The following is a 21,758-nucleotide window of genomic DNA, read 5'->3' on the forward strand; positions in this document are numbered from 1 at the left end:
AAGCTGCTCTATGGAAGAGTGTTAACTTAAGTACAGGCCAAATCCAAATCAGAAAATAGCTGTGAGACTGTAGTGAGGACCAATATAAGGACTGTTTTTGTAGAACGGTTGTGATGGTCCATGTTGGTGTCATGGCTTCCAAAGAGCCTGCCATCTGTGCAAGTATTTGTAACACCTTGATCTAGTGGTGACCCTGCTGATGATATCTGCTTACAAGGTCACCTGGAAATGGCTACTGTAGTGTAGTGACAGCAATCAAATGACCACAAGTGCATGCCTGGGACCATCCACTGGGAATCAATTTGCACTTGAATTTCAGACCTTTCTGGCTCTTGGGAAACAATTTGCTGTTGGATTGAAAATCTGAAGGAACATGTTGCACTTAGAAGTGGTCAGGGTTTGGTGTAATCACTGGGTGCCTGATCACTATAGTTTGGAATCACTGCAGAAAGAAAACTATTATACGTAAACATATGTATGCCTGTTGTCCAAGAGGAAAATGTCTTCTATTTTTATCTTAGAATATTTATAACAAAACTGGGCAATTGTTTCCTCTTCAAGGTTCCATTAAAGAATATTTAGCTCAAACCCCATAGACCATTATGATGAAGACCCAAAGGGTTTTCAGCCACCAAAAAGCGAAGGCTTCAATAGGACCAATAGTGAAGCGTGCTGTCCACTTCCTGAGAGAAGGATGACAGAATCAGGGCCCTTTATGAGAGTTACTGCTTTTGGATAAGAAATGTTTAGACTTTTAAATTTTTTAGATTTTTTGGCCAGGCCACTCTGTCATCATGAGCTCTTGGCTTGAGTTGGGAATGTCATAAACATGCTGGTCCTGCCTGTGTGGCAGGCTTGTTGTGAGTATCCAATATTATTGTGTGTCAAGCTCTTTGTCAATGAAATCATCCTGTGCATGTGAACTAATGGCACTTTCAAATGACTGAGGACTTCTTTTTCCCTAGGGAAACAGATTACAGATCAGTTACTTTGTGTCAATGGAGGGAAGAGGATGTATTTGTGTATATGAGTATGTGTCACTATTTATATTTCTTTGTTTGCTTCAGATGGAGAGACAAGGCTTGAAGTGAGAAAGGCTACTGCCAAGTTGAACATTTCTTCAGAAGAATCACGACAGCAAAGATTCATGAAAAATGGTGTCTGGGGCTCTGATATCATGATGGAGAAAAAACAAAAGAGTCACTGTGCATTTGATCAAGATGGAAAGAGTTTTAGACAATGTTCAGCCCTAATTCAGTGTAAGAAAATGACCTCAGGGAACTGCTGTTCACAGGATCATAAATATAGGGAGAGCTTTACTGAACCAGTAGAGGTAGTTGAGTCTCATGAGAAGCTTCCTAAAGTGCAAACTTATGGATGTGAGAAGACCTTCAGCTTGAATTCAGAGCTAATTAGATCTCAGAAAAGTCATACTGGAGAAATGCTTTGTATTTCTAATGAAGGTGAAAAGGCCTTCAGTCATAATTCAAAGCTCACTGACCACCAGAAAATTCAAAATGGAAAGCAACATTATGGTTGTATTGAATGTGGTAAAGCCTTTAACCGACACTCATCCCTTTTTGTCTTCAGAGAATTTATACTAGAGAGAATTCTCACGAGTGTCATGAATGTGGTAAAACTTTCAGTGAAAATTCATACCTTAACTTTCATCAGAGAAGACACACTAGAAAGAAACTTTATGAATATAATCATTGCAGAAAAACTTTCAGACAAAAGTCCAGTCTTGCTGAACATCAGTGAATCCACACTGGAAAGAAACCTTATGAATGTGATAAATGTGGAAAGGCTTTCATCTTCAACTCCAAACTTGCTCTACATCAGAGGATCCACACTGGAGAGAAACCTTATGAATGCAATGAGTGTGGTCAAACCTTCCAACAATGGTCATCCCTTATTTCCCATCAGGAATTCATAATAGATAGAAATCTCATCACTGTCCTGAACGAGGAAAGGCATTCAAATGGAGTATAGAGCTCATTAGACATCAGAAGATTCATTCTTGGGACAAGTTCTATATTGACTCAATGTGGGAAGACCTTCACAGATCATCACTTTATATCAGATGATTCATAGTGGTGAAAACCTGTGAATGTGCTCAGTGGGGACATGCACATTGCATGTATTATATTTAATATTAAATGCTATAATAAATTTAATAGAATGGGCTCATTTTATTTCATGGTTGTGAATTTTAAAATAAAAAATCTAGTATCAATAGTTTCCTCTTCCATCATTTTTGCCAGTTTTGAGGGCATTCTCTCTCTCTTGAATACAATGATTTTATTGTTCATTTCTGATGTGACATTCGCTATAACTGAGGATAACCCACAGAAGAAATGTCCTAGAATTAAGGGGGACAGGGAAGGGCTTCCTGGAGAAGGTGGGATTTTAGCTGAGACTTGAAAGAAACCAGGGAGGACAAGAGGGGTGAAGATGAAGAGGAGAGCCAGGTAGGGGGGGATGGTGAGGAGAGCCAGGTAGGGGGGGATGGTAAGGAGAACCAGGTAGGGGGGGATGGTGAAGAGGGCCAGGCAGGGGGGATGAGCAGTATCTCAAAGAATTCGGTAATGCCATTTCTAATCCAAGCATAGGCATTTATTGAGAGTGACACCTCTCATGAAGTGGATTGAGTTCCAAGAGGAACCAGCAACTGAATAAGAAAATACAAGCAATTTTATGGTGTACATCTGATTACACAACACAAATTATGAATATTAAAAAAGCAGGAGGGATTTCTTAAGGGATTAGATAATAGGACAGAGGTCCCTTCTGTGGTACCCTGGTCAAACATCCTGGTCACCCTGCTTTCTGATTGGTATTTATTACGGTCCTGTCTGGTGAAGATGGATAGATAGGTACTGTGGTCCTCCTATCTTGGGCTAAATGGATGAAGTGATTGTGGTTGAGTACAAGGACACAACTGTGCAAATATGTGAAATGGATTTGGGGGCAGTGGCTGTATTGAGTCTGGGGCCAGTGGTGTGGTTAAAGCCAGATTTTGTAATAAAATCAACACATGCGTTCTGTTGTGTGTGACCTAAAAGGAAGTTAGAATGTTGGCTATTTATAAGTCCTCTGAGATAATGGTTGGTCATTGCAATAGTCAGACCTGTGATATCTTTCCAGTTGATAGCAATTACTCCCTTGGCTCTACTCACTTCGCTCTGCATCAGTTCATATATTTCTTCCCATGTTTCACTGAAATTGCCTGTTGTTTCTGGCACATTAATGCTCGATTCCATTCATATAACAACATTAATTCAGTCATTCCCCTATTGAAGGACATTGTGCCTTAGTTTCTAGTACGTTGCCATAATCAAAAGAGCTGTCATTAATATTTTCATATAGTTGGCTCATTTTCCTCTTTCTTTGATTTCTTTAGGGGAATGTGCCCATTATTGCTGTTACTGAGTCAAAGTAGATACACAATTTAATGACTTTGGGTGTCACAGCTTCCCCAGCAGTGAATAAATGGGCCTGTTTTCCCAAAGACCTCCAACACTTACTTTCTCTTCTTGTCATCTTCATCAATCACATGCATTTGAGGGAGAACCTTAGAGGTTAAGTATTAATTATGTGAAGCATGTTTTTTTTTAGCTTGTTTTTAAACTTAATTTTCTTTTTAAATTAACAACCATTTATTTTTTCTCTCTCTGGCCTGGCCTCCCCCAAGTGAAAAACAAAAAAAAATATGAAACCCTTGTAACAGTTATATAGTTAAGCAAAATAATTTCTCCAGCTGTCTATATCCAAAAATGCCTACCTCAGTATGCAGGAAGTCCATCACCTCTCTGCAAGGGGGTGGGAAGGACCTCCCCCATTGGCTACTGTAGCATTTATCTGAGTTCTTCAGTTGTTCAAGTTGTTTGGGTTTGTAATGTTACCACTCTCTGTTTAGTTCTGCTGGTCCTCCTCACTTCACTCTTCAGTTCATACAAATTTTAATAAATTTCTCCAACTTGCCCCTTTCAGAATTTCTTCTTATAAAATTATATTCCATTCCATTAACATGTCATAATTTTCTCAGCCATCATGGCCACCTCCTTTTCCCCATTCTTTCCTATAACAAAAAGAGTCACTGAAAATATTTTTAACACTTGCCTTCTTTTCCTGTTTCTTGATCTTGCTGGCACACCGGCTTAATAGAAACATTCCTGGGTCAAGGAGTATGAACAATTTAGGAACTTTTTGTGCATCGCTCCAAATTGTTTTTACAGAAATGACAGGGCCAGTTCACTGTTCCACTAACAGTGTCAACATAGCTAAGACTCCTCAGGCCTGCCAACATTTCTAATTTTTATTTTCTTGTCATCTTTGCCAATCTGATTATCTTTCTAATTATTGGTGACTGGGTTTAGTGATTAAAGATGTGGAACGTTTTTTCCTGTGGTTGTTGATAACTTGGCTTTCTTCCTTTGAAAACTACAAAGGAAGATATCCAAGCTGTCAATACTCATATGAAAGAACGCTCTAAGAATTAGAGAAATGCAAATGAGAAGCAAGTCTGAGTTACAACCCCATACCCATCAGATTGGCTAATATGACAGAAAAGGAAAAGGACAAATGCTGGGTGAGATGTGGAAAGATAGGGACACTCATGCACTGTTAGTGGAGCTGTGAATTGGTTTAACCAGTCTGTAGGACAATTTCAAACTCTTCCCAAAGAGCTATCAAGCTGGGCATACCCTTTGACCCAGAAATGCTTCTACTAGGTTTGTATCCCAAAGACATCATGGAAAAGGAGAAGGACCTGTATGTATAAAAATATTGACAGCTGCTCTTTTTGTGGTGTTAAAAATTGGAAACTGAGGGGATGCTCATCCATTGGGGAATGGCCAAAGAAGTTGTGGCATATGATTGTGGTGGAATACTATTGGGCTGTGTTATGATTGAAACAAAGGTAAACTCAGAGACAAGGTCCTGAGTGTGATCAACTCATTAGTGAAGCTGGTAGTAACCAATAAATTGGGTCAATGGCCTCTCTCAATGCCCAAAAACTCTGAGTGAGGGCTCATAGGGTCTTTTATTAGTGTTAGACATTTCAATGAGAAAGTTGGCTCAAAGTCACCTTAGCTCCTCCTCATTACTTCCTCCTTAGGAGATGGGAGTACTCCTTCATGGGAGGATTAGTCTGAAATCTTGGGTGTAGTCTGTAATGAAAGTTTTGATTGAATCAAATGGAATTGGAGGGAGTGCTTAGTGAGGGGGTGAGCTTACAAAGAGAGACCATACAAGGACAAAGATTCCATCCGCAGTGCAATGCTCTTGTCATTGTTGTTGTTGGTCCTTCCTTTTCAAAGAGGACCAATGACATCACAGATCTAGAGACTCCTGTGTGGATGGCTTTGTGGTGAGGCACAGCTACACAAAGTTATGGGCTTCACTCACCCAGAGTCGTAACAGTCCAGTGCCAAGACAAAAGTCAAACGACTGGCCATAGCCCTGGATGCAGTGGATGACCTTGGTGTCTTTGATATCTGACCAAGCTCTAAGCACTCCACAATACCTGCTTCAGCCACCCTCAGGGCCACTGGGACAAATTGTTCTCACCCATCCATTCCACTGAGAGAAGTCTTCACGTATGTACTCACCAACGGTTTGAGTTCTATCAATTACCCTCAACCTGGTTTAGTCCATCTGGCATGAGGGTTTACCAGGATGTGCCCTGTGCACATGGCACAGCTTCCTTGAGCCACAGGTGAGAGCTGAGTGGGAGGTAGACACCAAAGGTGGATGAACAGCCCTGAAAAGCACCTCAGAGCAGAGGTGCTAACCCTAACCCTAACCCCATATACTTCGCAGAATATAAGAGAAGGACAGGGCTAGAAAACTAAGGAGATTGGACTTACACAGGTGTGGGAGAGTCTTAAACCTAAGCCAGCTTAAGTCTTAAAAATAGAATTAAAATGAATTTTCAGTTTAACAGCTGTAAGAAGGACAAGCAGGATGGTTTCAGAAAAACCTGGGAAGACTTATACGTACTGACGCAAAGGAAGTGAACAAAACTAGGAGAACATTGTCCAGAGTAAATGCCATATTGCAACAATTATCAACTGTGAAAGACTCAACTACTCAGGTTAATATAAAGATAAATGACGTTTAGCAAGTACTCATGATGAAAAACGCTATTCACCTCCAGGGAAAGGAGTCATGGACTCTAAAGCATATTTTTTGTCTTTATAATTTTTCTTGAAATAGCTAACATGGAAATGTTTTCCTTGACTTTATATATATAATGTCTCAAGTATTTCTTGCCCTCTCAATGGGTGGGGGAGGGTGAAAGGAGGAAGAGAACTTGGAAGTCAAAATAAAAATTAAAAAAACAAGAAAACTGCCTGTTTGAGGCTTTTGACCAGAGTTCTGGTGGAGAATGGTTCATTTAAATAAAGTTGCATCTGTTTTTATATACATTGATTATTGTTGTGTTTGTCCTTCTGTTGAGGGAGAAAAAGCCAGGGATTCAGGAATCCCAAAACTAAAGTTCCCAGGATTGGAGTTCCCAGTTGAGGGGAGTGCCCCTCAAGGACCTGAGTACAGGAGACAGTTGGGGCTGTCCAGAATGAATTCACAATCTCAAGCATTCTTTAAGTCAAGGTGGCAAAGATTTATTATGCTTTACAGTGGGCAAGAGTTCTTAGGGAACCTGCAACCTTGGAGGGGTGCAGGGAGAGCTTTTATAAGAGACTTAGGGATGAAACATGTCAATTAGGTGTTTGGGGGTGGGATTAGGGAGTGGTTAATGGGTGGTCAGTTCTCAAAGGAACATGCACTTTTTGTATCTACTGTGCAGGCATATTACCCAGAGTTCAGTGGGAAACAGCCCAAGGTGGGACTACTAGGGGGTGTCGTTTTGATTGTGAAATGTCACTAAGTTAAATAGCTATCAGGGTTCACTGGGAATATCTAGGTAGCTTTCATTAAATGTCTTGTTAGACAAAATAAATGTAAGAGAGTATACATTTGACTATATACGGGATACATGTCAGTAAGGTCAGTTAGTAGTGAATATAGTCTTGACCCAGTGCACAGCCATTATCAGTACACAGGGCTGCCTACTGCGAAAGGAGTAGAGATAAGTGTGTTGCTGAGGCATGCTGCCCTTGAACTAGAGAGACAGTATTTTGAGGCTAGGGAGAGATGTGTGATTTTAGAACTGGATGTGGTTTTGGAATTGGGGTTCAAACACAGGCACCCAAGCAGAGGCTGTTAGAATTAGGGTCCAACCACAAGCACTCAAACACCCCATCACTTCATTCTCAAAGAAGACCATGACATCAGGGAAATGATGACATAACTTGAAGTTGACTTGGATCTGAGTGAGGGAGGGCTGTGCAAGGTCACCAGCTTCACTTTCTCCTCCAGAGCCATCTGGATCCAGGGACCTGATATTCACCAGGATGACTGGAGATGAGCCAGGATGCAATGGAAGACCCTGACCCTTTTAGGTTCAGGCCTTTTCATGTACTCACTTAGAGTGAGATAATGCCCATTCAGTGAACAGACCTCTTTAAGAAGTGAATCAAGGGATGGCCCCTTTAATTAGAAAAAAAAAGATAAAAACCTCAAGCTGGGAGGGGAAGACCCTCAAGGTTGCTGTTGCAAAGAGAAACAGTTACCATTGACATTCATTCTAAGCCAGGAAGTCCCAAAATACAGCCATTAAGTGGAGCTTGGACAAGGACCTATTGTGGTCCAATCTTTGAGCTTCAGAGTGAACTGGGTTTAATGTTTTGTGAAGGAAAGAAGGAAGGAAGGAAGGAAAGGAGGGAGGAAGGAAGGAAGGAAGGAAGAAAGGAAGGAAGGAAGAAAGAAAGAAAGAAAGAAAGGAAGGAAGGAAGGAAGGAAGGAAGGAAGGAAGGAAGGAAGGAAGGGAGGAAGGAAGGAAGAGAGAAAGAGAAAGAAAGAAAGAAATCAACCAGTAAACCCCAAGTAAAGTGGGCAGCTTCTGGCCATCAAAATTTACCTTCCTTTGGAGAGGAGAAGGAGAGGGAGAAGACAAGCTGAGTTATCCAACTAACTGGGTCACTATTCAGGCAACTTGGTCTACTCACCAGTCGCGTTTGTCCTTCTTTTGAGGAGGACCATGGCATCAGGGAAATGATAACATGACTTGCAGTTGTATTTGATTTGATTGAGGGAAGGCTGTGCTACCAAAGAAAATTCCTGAAAATCTTTTCCCCAATTGATTCCCTCTCAATTTTAGATGCCTTGCTATTTTTGTGTTATCAAAATTGCTAATTTTATATTCTATGATCTCCCCTATCCTTTGTTTGGGAATGAACCCTTCCCTTCTCCATAATAGCAAAATGTATCTTCTTCATGGTTCCTCTCATCTGTTTGAGGTGAGCTTTTCAATCTAAAGCATGTAGTCAGTTAAAGCTGATCTTAGTCTACAATGTTAGATGGTGTTCCATACCAGAGCTTCTTAAATTGTGGTTCATGACTCCATATGGGGTGACATAACTGAATAGGTGGGGTCGTGAAAAATCTGGCAACAGTGAAAGGTTCGTGAATGCACAATGACCCAAAATTAATTCAAAATCAAACACATAATGTATCCAAGGTGTATCTGGCAGTGTTTGCCCATGTTGCATTGTATGACTTCCCTGTAGCCTTGTTTCTGAACACACAACATGTGCACTTTGCACTGTATATGCTATCATGCTACAGAACGCCAGCAAAGCCTGCCAGAACCACTTTGGCTCAGATTTGAGATTATCGTATGTTATGAATTGAGTGCTTTTACTGTACATACAAAGTTTTCTGCTCTTATAGAAACATAATAGTTTAATTATGAAAAATAAAGACTTTTAATATTTTCCTACCATGATTTCTCAGCATGTAAGTATTAAATTACTATCTCTTTGGATTGTATTATGTTAGAACATTTGATTTTAAAAATCTCCTTCTTTTACAGAAACATAAGAATTTAATTATAATAAGTAAAGACAAAAGCCCTTTAGTAATATTTCTCCACCATCACCACTGTATGTGTATGTAAAAATGAACATCAATTTTTAAATTAAGCACAAAGAAATGTAATTTCATAAGCTAAAGCTAGCATTTATTTGAGAAATTATTAGCAATATTGATTTGTATTTTAGGACAAAAACATTTTTTGGTTATGGATAAGTGGCTAAATGTAGACAGAAGAGGTAATTATATTGATGACAATGCAGCAGTGTCTTTTGCTACTAGGTTGTAGTACACCTAACTTGGCAAGAAAAAGAAAATATGTTGAATCATTTCATTTCTGTAATATGGATTTACTTCTAGTCATAATGATGGTGTGGAAAAACCTCTTTGCTTAATTTGTAATGAAGTTTTGGCCAAAGAGAGAATGAAACCAGCCAAACTAAAACATCTTAATACCAAGCATGCAGCATGCTGCAATAAACCAAAGGATTATTTTGAACTACTTTTAAAACCTTCAAACAAAGAAAGACAATGTTTTAAGAAATTTGTTACTCTCAACAGAAAGTATGTATTTGCATCTTATGAAACTTATTTAATTGCAAAAACTAAAAAGCCCTATGGGATAGGAGAAATCTCATGTTACCTGCTGCTATTAAAATATCAGAATTAGTTCCTAGGATAAAGTATGGGGATGAAATTCATAAAATACCTTTATTGAATGACACTGTTTCTAAAAGAATTTCTGAAATTAGTAATGACCAATTCCAGCCACTTATTACCAGGCTTAATGGCAGGCCAAAGTTTGGAATTCAGTTAGATGAAACAACTGATATTTCTAACATGGCACAGTTGTTACTTTATGTAAGCTATGTTCATAGAAGGAAGCATACAGAAGGACTTATTCTTTTGTCACCCTTTGGAAGGGCACATAAGAGAGGAAGATATATATCTTAGAGTAGATGAATTTTTCATAATGAAGTTACAGTGGAAAAATTGTATGGGAGGCTGTACAGACTGAGCTGGAGCAATGATGGGTGAGAATGTTGGATTTATTGTAAAAGTTAAAGCTGATCGCAATGAACACTGTATCATCCAACAGGAGGCACTTGTAGCCCAAAAAGTATCACCAGAGTTAGATGTTGTACTTCACAATACTATCAAAATAATTTCATTCAAAGCCAAACTCTTCAAGGGCACTTGGGTGAACTAAGTGCTAAGAGCCCATTTTGCTTACCAACACAGTCACCCAGTTCTTAGACAGAGGTAAAATACATTTTCTGCAACTGGAACAGAGAAGTGTGAACTTTACCAAGAGCAGAGGCTGGTTTCCCAGTGGCGATAATTATTGGAGGCTGGGCTTAGGGAATGCTAGCCACAGGCCCAATCCATCCACCTTTCCCTTCCCCCACAACTGCAGAATTCACTGAGCCTGGGGTGGTTTGCAGCTGCTGGGACAAGGTGAGCAGAATGTCTAAGAACTGTGTGACATTTCCAAGCTTTGCTGAGAAGGGTGAGCTACAAGGTGCCCAGGGGCACAGAGCTACTGCCAGTCTGTGAATTGCTGCCCCTCCCCTCCTTCTGCCAGATGGGGAAGGGTGATTTAAGTTTTCCCTACAATTCTACAGCGTTCTCTTAATCTGATCTGGGATGAGAGGAGTTAACAAGAACCCTTATGGCTGTTAAAAATTCCCACACCGAGATACCATCTTAACTCTGGGGAGAAATGGGGAGTGATAAGTGATCAGGATTAGGGGGAGGTTTTTAGCATGAGTGAGTTCCTGGAGTTACCTAAAGCTTCAGGAGTTTTCTCCCAAAATTCCAACTAACCAGTTTCCAAACTTTTTCGTGATTAATACAAGGTGTCAACCAGAAAGTTTGGTCAAAGGACTAAGAAAAGCTAGGTGATGTGTAAATTCATATTGTTTATTTCCTTAAAGCTAGCAAAGCTAGCAGACTTGTAGGTACAAGGAGCCAGATCATAAGTTCTGACTACAGAATAAAAGGCTGAGAAGGCTTAAATATGTTTTAGAACAGTTCCAACTCAGCATGTCTGTGTTACTTAAATTTATGATCTCCATGTATGTTTAACCATGATACAAGAAAAGGACTTTCCTAATTGAATAGGTTGTAAATACAATAAAACAAGAGAGCTGACAAAGTGTCCATTGAAATCACAACCCAGGATCTCTGTGTTTATTTATCATTAACATGCCATAACATAGTATATGTCCACCAAATATTAGAATAAGAAAAAGTCACATTATTTAAGATAATGTCTCTGGTTAAGGGACTCATCCTTAATGGCCATAGATAGAGGAAAGAATGCTCTTAAGTCAGCTCCATCTGGCCTTGTTGACATAGTAAGAGGTATTCTATGAGCAAATTCAGAAAACAAAGAGGCTGTTAGTGTTGAGGGTTGAGGGAGAGTGCCCCTCAATGACAGGAGTACTGGAGAGGGTCAGGGCTATCTGGAATGAATTCACAATCTCAAGCATTCTTTAAGTCAAGGTGGCAAAGATTTATTAGGCTTTAGAGTGGGCAAGAATTCTTAGGGAACCTGCAACCTTACAAGGATGCAGGAAAAGTTTATATAAGAGATTTAGGGGTAAAACACGTCAATTAGGTGTTTTGGGGTGGGATTATGGAGTGGTTAAGGGGTGATCAGTTCTTAAAGGAACATGCACATTTTGTACCTACTGCTCAGGTACCTTACCCAGCGTTCAATGGAAATAGCCCAAGGGGGCAGGGCTAGGAAGAGGTATGGTTTTGACCCTGAAAGTCAGGGCTGACTGGAAATATCCAGGTGGCTCTCATCAAACATCTTGTTAGATAAGATGAATGTATAGGAGTATGCATTTGACCATGTCTAGGATACATATCAGTAAGGTCAGTAAGTAGTAAATATTGTTATATGCCAGTGCACAGCCAATTAGCACAGAATTAGTACACAAGGAATCCAAACTAATAAATCTATAGGTGCAACTGGCCACAGTATCAGGAGGAGAGATAAGGGTTTTGCTAAGGCATGCTGCCCTTGAATTGGAGAGGAACTGCTAGGGCCAATGCTTTGAAGCTAGGGAGAGATGTGATTTTGGAATTGGGGTCCAGGCACAGGCACTCAAGCAGAGGCTTAGGAGAAATGTTAGAATTGGGGTGCAAGCACAAGCACCCAAACACCCCCATCATTAGGTCCAGGCTCTTCTTCTGGTTGATTAGTTCAGGCTCTGGCCCTTACCGATGTTACTAAATTATTATTAAATGATTCTCAATACTTACATTTTCTTTTGATCCTGAAGCTAGTAAAGCACAAGACCACAAATTAGCTCAAAGTAATGAACTTCCAGAATATCCAAGGACTATATATACAGAGATGAATGACATTTGGGGGAATTTGATTTTTTTACCTGGGATATACAGGCTTTGTTTGTTTGAATAATTGTTTATAAAATCTCAAGATTGGATCAAGGTTTTTCATATAAAATTACTTTAATACATTGTGAATAAACTTTAAAAGACGGTTTTCTTTCCCTGCTTTAACATGTCTCTCTGGTTACATAAAAAGGCAGAAGGGCTCATTTTACAAGCACCTGCTTGGCACCCAGGGGTCCTGACTTCCACATGTCTTCCAGTGAGAGAATGTCCCTTAGGGAAGAATAAGGAGACAGAGGGAAAGGCCCCCAGGGCTGTGCAAATGTTCCCAAGCTGGAGGAGAGGGTTAAATTGGGGTGGGCAGCTCTGGGGTCGAGACTGCAGGGAAGAAGGGGACACCTGCCTGGTGGGGGAGGGGAATGGTTGGGAGAGTCGGGAGGAAGGGAGGGTCTGTGTATCCAGGTTTGGAAGGAGTGTGGGGGAAGAGCTGAAGAAGACCAGGAGATTCTGCTCAGAAGGAGGAGGGTCTGAGTCCGAGAGCAGAGGGAGGGAGGGAGGTTGTGGGAAGAAGGGAGGTTGTGGGAGAGGGAGTCTTGCAGACGACCAGCTGGGTGAGCGGAGGTCCAGGTGGAATTTGAGCCCCGGGGTGCAGCCTGGAGACTCGGAAGGGGCGTAGAGTGGAAAGGACTTAATGCGGTGGCCAAAGCATTCCTCGTGATGGAGAACAGGGCTTGGGGAGGAGAGGGAGGCAGGGTGTGAGGACCTGGCTCTGGGAGCCATCGGAGGCAGGGGAAGATCCCGGGCCTCAGCAGGCTAGGACAGGGCGGCGCTCTGGGACTGGGAGGACCCGGCCTGAATGGGCTGGCTGGAAGGTGGAGCCAGTGGGGCTGACGTCAGGCTGCTTTCTTTCTTTGGAGCTGTGATTACACTTCCTGCTTCCTTTGGAGCTGAGATCCGCGTTCCTACCGGAAGCCTGCCCTGCGCCTGCTGCTCCAGGTAGGTCTGAGTCCGGAATGTATGCAGCCCTCCGCTTCCGCTGGCCGCCCTTTCCTCCCCATGTGGCCTCGTGCTCAGTGTCCTCCAGCGCTGCTAGGAGCCCTCCTCTCCCAAAGCCGGCTCCCTGGCAAGCTCCCAGCCTCTGCGTTCTGTCCAGGCTCCCCAGCCCCTCCCGAACGTCCTGGGGCCCCTTCCCCAGCTTTACCACTGAGTCACACTTGGCCGACCTGAAGACCTCCCCTTAGGGACCCAGGAGGACCTCCTTCAGCCTCCTTATCAGGACCCCAGTGTCCTGTCCCCCTGCCCCCAGCTCCCGTTCAGAGATTCGGATGTCCCCCCAGCAGCGCTGGCTCCCTGTAAGGACCAGGAGTGCTGCCTCCTCGCCCCCAGGACCTCCCCAGACACCAAAGCCCTGGCTGGCCTCCCTCTCCTGGACCTGCGCTCTCCAGCTGGCTCCCTGTCAGATCCCAGGCCTTTCTTCCCTGCCCCCAGTCTCCCTCCAGGGACCCAGATGAGCAGCCTGCAAGCCTAAGCCCCAAAGAGGGTCCCAGGAGCCCTCCCCAGCTCCTAGATGGACCCAGATGAGCAGCCTGCAAGCGTAAGCCCCAAAGAGGGTCCCAGGAGCCCTTCCCAGCTCCTAGGTGGACCCAGATGAGCAGCCTGCAAGCCTAAGCCCCAAAGAGGATCCGAGGAGCCCTCCCCAGCTCCTAGGTGGACCCAGGACACAGTCATTCTTCTTTCCCAGACTCAGCTGCCCTCCTGGGACCCTTCTGTCACTCTGATGTCCCCTCTCCTCCCCCCACTGTTGTTACAGTGTCAGGCCTCCCAGAGCCTTCCTTATCTGGGCCTCCTGCCCTGCCCCCATATTTTTCTGAGCTCAAAGCCCCACTGCGGCTTGACAGGATTGTGTCTCCCTCCTTAGGTTACCCCAGGTCCTTCCTGGCAGCTCCATCCCAGAGCCCTCCCTGGCCTCAAACCTTCCCTTCCTCTTATATCAAGAGAAGGGGGAGAAGGGGCTTGGTGGGCGCTAGGGGAGGTGTGGAGGTGCTGGTCATGCATAAAGAAAGCCAAGACACAACCCCTAGGCAATACAGAATGAGTTAAGTGGTTATCAGTGTCAGGCAGGTGTAATGAGGGAGAATTTAGGTTCTGTTTGTGTGTTTGTTGGGAGAGGGGAGGCAGGAGGGCAGAGGACCAGTTGGAGGGAGAGCTCTGGCTCTGGTGCCACTGAGGCTGTGGCTGGTCCTCTCCCACCTGGGATCCCAATGCCCCTTCTGCCTCTTGGTTCTTGGTAGGAGGATGGGGAGGGGAGTAGTCTTCCTGTTTAGACCATCTCGATTCCCAAACCTTACCCTTTCTGCTGCCCTGCCCCCTCTGTAGGTTGGTGTCTCTCCCTGGAGGGCAGGGCCTAGCCTTTGTAATTCCTGTGGGACTCCACCCTGCCTAAATCTGCCAGCCTGCTGCTCTGGAAGAGAAGAGACTTCACCCACTCTGGAATCCCTCAGCCTCCCCTGCTAAGCCTGCAGAGGACCAAGGCCTGGCCCCAACAGGGAGCCTGGAGCCAGAGACAATGGCCCCTGGGAGCTGCAGACCCCCAGCCCAGGTGAGTGCACTCTGTCCTCAGACTTGGCCAACATCAGCCAAAGAGGCCATTTCCAGAGACCCAGAGGATTGTCTGTGAGGCTGGTAATACCTCACCTACGGATTGTTTCTTTACCAAAGTAGGTATGAAGGTGAATGCAGGAGTAACAACCCTGCCCTGCTCTCTGCTGTTTTAAACTGATTTATTGGCCCTTTGGGATCTGGAACACTAACCTCCCTCCACCCCCAAATTGCTGCCTTCCTGTGTTTGTGTTTTAAGTTTATCTTTATTACAACTGAGTCACCTCAGGGACGGCCACTTTAGTCACTATTCCTTTGACATGGTGTCTTTGCTCTCTTTTTGCAGGCCTAACACACACACACACACACACACACACACACAAACACACAAACACACACACACCCCTTCTCCCCCTCCTCTTTGTGTCTTTTAATCCACCTCTCCCTTATAGTCCCTGAAGGTCGAGGAAAGGCCTCAACCCTGAGTCCTGCCTGGCCAGACCTGGAGCAGAGCCCTGGAGGCTCCCCCAGCCCTGGTCCTTGGCAGTGCTGTCAGCAGAGCAGAGATTGTCCTCCTGGTGCTGCTCATGTCCTCCTGCCTCAGTCACACATATCTTCCCTGGTCCCTCTGAATGCTTCCCATTTACATGTTCTTGGGTGAAGTTCACAAGTATTTAGAAAGGGCAGGGACACTGTTCTAACCTACTGTGGATACAAAGGAAGGAAAAACCATTCCCTGGCCTCAGGGAACTCCCAGTCTAATGGGGGAGAAGACATGTCAGCAGCTTTGTCCAAACTAGCTCTCTGCAGTGTAGATGGGGGGCACCCTGAGAGGGAAGTCTCTATACTGGCCTAGTGACTGAGACAGCATATGGACTCATTTCTTCCTAACTCCAGACAGCCAGAGAAAATGCTCTGAACTGACATATGGATTGTCTTCTTCTGGAGTGACAAGGAGGCCAGTGTCATTGGGTCACTGAGGAGGTGGCAGGAAATATAGCTTTAAGAAGACTAGAATACCAAATGATGTCTAGGCCATTGTGAGCTTTGAATGCAGGAGAATTTGTATTTGATCCTGGAGGTGGCAGGGAGTCATTGGAGGTTATTGAGTAGAGGAGTCACAGGATCAGACCTGTGATTTAGAAAAATTCTTTTGTTGACCAAATGGGGGATGCATTGGAGTGAGGAGAGTCTTGAGGCCAGCTGAGCAGCAGCAGGCCATAGCAACAGTCCAAGGCTGATCCCATGAGAGCCAGTACCCAGGTGGTTGCAGTATCAGAGGAGAGAAGGGGGTGCATTTGAGAGATGTTGCAAGGTACAATTCACAGGTCTGAAAGGCAGCTGGGAGCAGAGCTAGGTCAGCTTGGATGGCTTTGGCTGGGAAAGGACAGTAAGGAGGGAGGGCTGACATGGGAGTGGTTGGGAGGTCAATAGTCATTCACCATTTATTGAGCACCTACTGTGTGACATTCCCAGTACTGAGGGCTAGGAAATGAAATTTAAAAAGTGAAAGACAGTCCCTGCCCTCAAGGAGCTTATAATCTAGTGAGGGAAAACAACATACAAAAGGAAGCTGAAAAGTCTACAGGATGAGAGAAGGTCCCAGACACTGGGGCCCTGTGGGGAAGCCAGTCTCATTAAGTCCCAAAGTGGTGCAGCCGTATTAGAAATGAGATGGGCCAGCTGGGCTATCTCCTTAAGTGAAAGTTCATGGTCCAACCCCACAGTTGTAAAGGATGAGTGTGGGAGGGTGGAGAAGGAAGGAGTTGGGAAGAGAAGGAAAAGAAGCTTAGAAGTTTTGGATGGGAGTCAGTTAGGGAGCCAATTGTCAATCAGCAAAAGCCTGCCATCCTCCAGTGAGAGCCCACACTGTGAATAAATACTGTAAAGGGAAGAGCAAGGACCAAAGAGACTAGTGAAAAGGAAATTCTTAGGAATCTCCCAAAGTGGGAAAAGACCTATAGATTCCCTAATTGGTCAGCAGTTACATAATGGAAGTAAAGGAAGTTAAAACTGAAGTATAGATTCCAAATAAGGCATAAATCTGTTGTTTTAAAGAACATAGCAAATGATTAAAAAAAGTAAAAAGAATTTTATCTGCATGATAGAGAATGAGGCAAAGTAATACAAACTGGAGAAAGGTGAGTCAGGTCACTGCATAATGGAAGTGGAAGAAAAGATGGAAGAGTATGAGATTCCTAGCACATTGGCCAAACACGTGTTCCACATTGAAGACAGACGTTGGAAAAAAGGATGAGCCATCCCACACATCAGCGTATTTTCAGATCTGGCCAAGCTGTCCTGTGTGCTGTTCATCATTCTGCTCTGATCCATTCTCTTGACTTGTTCTCCCAATTTCCAGAGTTTTAGGGGTCTATTAATACACTTCATTTCTCATAGGGAAACTGGCAGTGTCTTTCTCATATATTAGCTCAAATCCAACCCTTGGTTATTAAAATATTACATTTATAATAAATGAAGGAAATCTCCTTTCCCCATCTTGGTTACTGATTTCTTTATAACTAAATATCACAGTGAATGAATATATGCCATTAACAAATGAAAGCAATCATGATGCAAAGGAATGAGGTGTTTTGGCCCTGACACATCATACCTGGAGCCACCTCCAGCCCTCCATATGACAATTGATGGCTCTTTTTCCCTTGACTGTAAAAAGTCTCATGCTGCTAAGTTTAGTCCAGATTGTGATTTCTATCTCTTTAGAATGCTTTCCATGTTTTCATCTGGGTAAGACGATTTCAGCCACCCAGGAAGAAAACTCCATCTTTTCTTTTTCTTTATGCTCTTTTCAATGGTCACAGGAAACTCCCATCCCACCACCTGTCTCCTCCCTCCCTGCCCCCTGCCCCCATGATCCAAATGCCTTCTAGCATTTCACCAACTCTACATGGGATTTTTTTCTTCTTCACAAAACCCAACATCTGCTCCCTGGCCTTTATTGAGTAGGTAGTTATAACTGGGTGTGCCCAAATCTCTGGCCTAATATAAATGATGAAACTTTGGCTTGTGGAGGGGCGGGGTTGGTTATAAAGCTGAAGTGCAAATGGAGGGGATCCAGCTTAAGTAAGGGTGACCTCATGATCACCCCCATCCTCAGCAGGAAAGTTATTGGAGGAGTCCAGTGTGGGGAGTACAGATCTCCTATTCTGAATGCATGGTGGGTTAAGAAACATGGAGAACTGCATTTCTGACCCAGAGAAATCCTTGAGGCATGAAGCTAAAGCTCTTATCTCCCAGAGAAGACCAAAAGTAAGCCATGGAAATGAACAAAACCCCTGCATCATCCTCCCCACCCCTTGGCAACCCCCACCATACTGATCCCTGGAAGGGCCACTGAGAGGGGAGTAGAGGAAAGATGAAGAAGCTTCTAGGCCTAAATAAGGCTGGGAGTGCCTCCTCTGGTTTTGAGCCTTTGTGCTGCTGGTCCCACCCATTAGCACCTGGTGAGGAGGCCATGCTGGGGATGGACGTAAAGAGACCAGATTTTCTTAGGGGAAGCCCCAGGATAGACAGTGACCAGCCCTCAGGAGTCCAGGTTGTAGTCAGCCGGATCAGGAGACAGCTAGAACGTGACTGGCTGCCTTGACCTAATTGGGAGAAACAGCTGAGAGAAGCAGACAGGTTCACCAACTACTGGCAGCCCTGCTGCCCTGACACAGAGTGTGTGAAGTGGTCTAACCCTTAGATACCCAGCCACTTGTCAAACCTGAACTAGTGGACTAGTGGGGAATGCTGGCTGTACCATAACTCAGGGATAAACTGAGACCAACTAATATTGTCAGGGCCCAGGGGATCCTCCTCTAAGTCAGGAAAACTGATGTCCAACAGGATCTTGCTGAGTCTGTTGTTCATTGTGTCCAGAACCAGGCCTTCAGTCGGTGAACATTTGGCAGAAAAGCTGGAGATATGAATCTGAGGGGGGCCAGGCTGAGGGGCTTCAGGATCTGAGGTAGGAGAGCTGTTGAAAGGGTCAGAGACCAGGTCGAGTGACTCTGCATTAAGAAGCTCCTGGGGTGACTCAAAGACAGCGGCATTCTTCAGTGGGGGCGTGCTGAGATCCAGCTGTCCTATGGAATCTGGCAGCAGGGAGAAAGATCCCTGGGGAGCACACACTGGGCTGAAATTGAGCCTTGTCTCCTTGTTTGGGGCTGTGAGCCTCCATGGGTCTGGGGTCATAGGGAGAAGAGCTTTGCTGGCGTGGAGGAAATGCATAGCTTGCTTCACATATCCTTGAATGTTGTTTTAAAGGGAGCTCCTTCATCCTTAGAGTGGCTGAGCTGGGAGGTGGGCTCTGATGCCTCTGGGAGGAAGAGGGGATCTGTGTTTCGTCTGGAGGGTCCAGGGATCTGGCTCTTATTAGCAAGGTCGGATAAGGGGCTGTTAACTTCTGGGTCAGGTCATCTTCCTGCTTTCCCTCCACTTAATCTTGAGCATGTCAGAGACACCCATGGTGGGGACTTGAGGCCTGTTGAAGACCTGAGTCTTCTTGGGTCTGGAGGCAGAGAGAAGGGAAGGGTCCTGCTCAGGGTGTGGTATCTTCTCCTTGACCACCAGAAAGGGAGAGGGCCACTCTTCCAGTGACCTGGGATATCTCTTCCATGAGCTGGAGATCTTCTTTGACAGACAGAGCCTGAAACAAAGGAGATAGCCCTTCCCCAGGGAGGACTTATTCCTCTTTCAGTGATCCAGAAGTGGAAAAGGGAGATAGTCCCTCATCAGCTAGCAGCATCTTGGGGGCAATGGGTACTCACTAGCTGTGATGGACAAGTTCTGAGCTCAGGAGAGAGGCAGCCTGGGGTAATGGCACCTTTCCCGGAGGTTGCTTCACCAGGAACTGGACGGGTACTAGGTACGAGCTGACCCTTGGGAGTAGCGGCTTCATCTTCTGCCTTACAGTCGAGGGGAGCTCAGCTTTGAAGCCCAGGTTTCTGTGGAGGTCAGGGATGGACTGCTTGTATTATGATTCCAAGCGCTCAGATGATGGGGGAGACCCTGGCTTATGTTCCCTATTTGAGTACATTGCCAAACCAGGCTGGTTTGGCAATGTACTCAAATAGGGAACGTGATCCTCAGTCCATGTATCGCTGTCTTTCAAGGTCATGAGTTTCTGTTCAGTGTTGTTGATGGCAGACTGGATCATGGCTGTGTAGGAATAAGATGGCTTCTCTGATACAGAATCCTGCCAGGAGGTTAATGCAGCCAGAGGTCCTTCCACCCCAATATGACTTTGCCCGAGAAATCAGTTCTCTTTTTCTCTATCTTGCTTGGTGCTGCAGGAATCTTGTCTCTGAGAACTCATCTTTCTGAACACTGAATATTGATCAGATTCTCATCAAGAAGGCAGCCTGCTGCCTCACTTTCAGCTCCCATCCCGGACTGGAATGGGTTCCCAGTGGTGTTGTGAGGGTCACATCTCGAGTTGCAGGTTTTGGTGCCATGTTCTCTGCTACCATTTCTGCCCTCTTGGCCAGTTCATGTTCTTGGTTGGGGGCTGGGAAGCAGGAGGATGGGCAGGGGCCTGTCTGCTGCTGATAGGCATGAATTCGATGGTCCCCCTCCTTCCACTTGCTTTCCCTTTGGCAGTCAGGGCTGCAATGATGCTCTGCACATCTGTGTTGGTGGGAACTGCCAGCACTTGGGTGTCCGGCATGGTGGGATGGTTGTTGATCCTGATACCTGTTGGAAACCTCTGAAGACCGGGATCTGCCACCTCCTTCGAAGGCTGCATTCAGCCAAATTCTTGTTGGGCAGGATTCCCTTTGGGCTCCTCCTTTGCTCCTTCACCTGGGGGTATCATGTACAGGAAGGGGAAATTTCTCTCTAGAGAATCAAGGAGTGATGAGGACAGGTTTCCATCATGAATCTGTGCAATTGATCTCCACTGAAAACAAGAATAGAACCTCAGCACCAAGGCTGCCTCAGGGCAGGTCTCTTGGGGCCAGGCCTCCTCTTATCCTCACCCCAAGGGGCCAAAGCAGGGTCCAGGAACAGGCCCAGGGCTGCTGGGGGCTGCCTTGGAGGGGGCACAGGAAGTCTTAGGCCAAGGGAGGAGAATGAGGGTGATGAGGGGGCTTTCAGTTTGTTCCTCAGCTTGAAATTGAGGGAATTTTCCTTATGATTTAGCCTTTATGCCTGTTCTGAGGAGGGAGAATTTTCCCTTCACCTTCTCTTTTTCCTCTAGAGAGCCTCTAACAGATCACATGATGTCTCTGATTCCATAGGGAGAAGCAATTCTTTGTAGTCCATTTCTCAATTTCATTCTACTGCAAGTATGAAAAGATGTTCTCCATGTTCCATTGGATTTTCACGACTGTGTTTCTAAGTGTTGGCTCTGACACTCATCAAGGATGTGACCTTTGGGCAGATATTTTCTCTGCGCTTCAGTTTCCTCAAGTAAATTGATGAGTGTTGGACTAGGTGAATTCTGAAGTGTCTTTCAGCTCTAAGTCCTATGACTTTTGATGCTTTAGGAGTTGGTGACATTCCAGGATGTGGCTGTGGACTTCACCCCAGAGGAGTGGGGCCTCTTGGACCCTTCTCAGAAAGAGCTGTACAAGGAGGTCATGCTGGAGAATGCCCAGAACCTGCTCTCCCTGGGTAAGGACACTTCCTCTGGAGCTGTGAATTGACCATCAAAGGAACTGCCCTCATTCTCTCTCTAGTGTTTAGGAATGATTGGGAAGGCCAAAACGCAGATCTCTTATGTCTGAGAGAGTCCTCTTGCTATGTGGTTTTCCCAAGAAAGGCCTTTCCAACGTGTGACAGAAAACTAGGATTTTCCTTTGTTGCACGTGAAGCTGTCCCTTACTAGTTTTAGGGAGCCTAAGGTCAAA

At 44.8% G+C, this 21,758-nt stretch overlaps 1 pseudogene; it reads right to left on the minus strand.

Moving 5' to 3' along the window:
- Nucleotides 1-18,636: 18,636 nt before the first annotated feature.
- On the minus strand, nucleotides 18,637-20,784 carry LOC118835623 (annotated as a pseudogene).
- Nucleotides 20,785-21,758: the final 974 nt, after the last annotated feature.

The sequence above is a fragment of the Trichosurus vulpecula genome, chromosome 2, assembly GCF_011100635.1.
Source record: "Trichosurus vulpecula isolate mTriVul1 chromosome 2, mTriVul1.pri, whole genome shotgun sequence".
In the NCBI taxonomy this organism is placed as follows: domain Eukaryota; kingdom Metazoa; phylum Chordata; class Mammalia; order Diprotodontia; family Phalangeridae; genus Trichosurus; species Trichosurus vulpecula.